We start from the raw sequence: 2,169 nt of genomic DNA on the forward strand, positions 1-2,169 counted from the left end.
ACCCCGATAAACTTTGTAGGTTATAGCTCGATCTGGCCTTGAGTTGACAGAGCGACCGCCGCTGGCCTCACGTATGAGGTCCGCCACGGCCCCCAAAGGAGCAACGGCAAAGCGCACGGTGGCGAGGGAGAGGGGAGACGTGGTGGTGAGTCTTGAACTAAGCAAGCCTCTTGGGTGAGGAGAGAGAGAGAGAACTTGGAACCCATTGTAAAAGGTGAAGATAACAATTACCTGCTTAATTATTCTGCAAAGACAAATTACACGGAAAGTATGGTGACATCTAAGTCTTGAAGATTAACAAAGAAAAATTACAATGACTCAAACTATTAAATTGAGATTCAAATTTGGAGAGGGTGAAAAAAAACACCTTTCTAAAGTTCGGTGGGGTGAAATTTTCTAATTCATTTTGGACGAGACCAAGGTCATAAAATGGAGCACAAGAAAGCCATAAACATTCCCAATAGAAGTGAAAACTGAAATGATATTTTAAAATCAAAAGGTTAGCATCACGTAAACAAAGTCATAAACATTCCGTTGCAATACACGTAGCTTGTATGAAGGAATCATGAAATATTAATGACAAGGAGTTGATTGAGTGAGGAGAGTCATACCCACACTACATGAAGGAATCATGAAATATTAATGACAAGGGAGTTAATTGAACGAGGAGAGTTATACCCACACTACATGAAGGAATCATGAAATATTTTTAACAAGGGAGTTGGTCCAGCGTACCCACACTACATGTAGGAATCATGAAATGTTTTTGACTGGTTGCGCATTAGAATTTGATCAGTAGACCCCACATCAAAAGACGCCCTTAATTTCTCCTTTCTAATGTGAAAAGTCAGTGTCAAGCCAGGAACCTTTTGCCAGTTTGAGGCATTTAGGGATAATCACTTGAAACTTTGAAACAACGATCAATTTATAATCTTGCATTAGTGGTATCGAATTTCTAGGGTCACAGTGCTTTGGAGAAACATAAAATTCTTAATAACTACCTCAAACGTCAAGTAAAGGCCTATTTGTTTTTACTCCAAATAGAGTTTGATTCTATTCTTATATTTCCCGGAATGAAAAAAGAACAGAAATCCATTTAGTAAAATTTTTATTCCCGAGAACAAATTTTGTTTTTTTTAAAATTCCTGGGAATAGATTTGGAATGGAATTAAGAAGTAGAAAAAGTAACTTCTTGTTCTCGGGAATAATTCATAGAATCAGTTCATATTTTTTTTCCTTCTATTTTATTTTATTTTCTCTTCTTCTCTTCCCCTTTCTTCTTCTTCCCTTTAGCTGGCGACATCGCCGGAGCGTTGTCCGCCCAAGCCTTGCCAGAGTGTCGCTAGCCCGAGCCTCGTTGTGGCTAGGTGAGGCTCGGCCTTGCCTTGACTGGGTGAGCGGTCCGATGAGACCGAGACTTGCTGATGGCTAGGCAAGCTTGGCCTCACCGGATCCAGACAAGGTTGACCTTGCCTAGCAAAGGCAAGGCCCAGCCTCGCATAGTCACAGCGAGGTCGACCTCGCGTTGCTTGGGTGAGGTCGAGCCTTGCCTAGATCTCGGCAAGGCCGAGGCTTGGCGGGCCGGTGAGCTCACCGGACCTCACTTAGCTGGTTGCTGGCCATTGTGGCCGGCGACCGCCGCAAAGAAGGAGGAGGAAGAGAAAAAGAAAAAGAAAAAGAAAAAGAGAAAATATAATAAAAGTGTTAAAAATTAAAAGAAACAAAAGAATTTAAGAATCTTATCAAACGTATTTTTATTCGTGAAATAGAAATTTTGACAAGATTATCAAACGCGTTCTTTTTACTTAGAAATTGTTTTCGGGAATAAAAAAACCATTTTGATAAAAAAAATATTGTTTTCTAGAGTAAAATGGTTACCAAATGTGAATAAAATATTTGTAGTATCAATCACAATGTTTATATAAAAATTATCATTAATAATGACAACATTTTTCATTGATTAATTATTTGAATAAATATTATTGGTCATTTTTAGGAAAATGTTTTTCAAATTCTTTATTTTTCGCGAAACAAATGGAGCCTTAGTTATAATCGATTCACTAGTATTGTGCCTAAGTGAAAGTGACATGATATTTTTTGCCCGAACCCAATCCAAGATGTTGACTCCTATAGATTTAGTGCGAGGCCCACGTGCATTCTTCATATAAC

This window comes from Eucalyptus grandis, chromosome 10, assembly GCF_016545825.1.
Source record: "Eucalyptus grandis isolate ANBG69807.140 chromosome 10, ASM1654582v1, whole genome shotgun sequence".
In the NCBI taxonomy this organism is placed as follows: domain Eukaryota; kingdom Viridiplantae; phylum Streptophyta; class Magnoliopsida; order Myrtales; family Myrtaceae; genus Eucalyptus; species Eucalyptus grandis.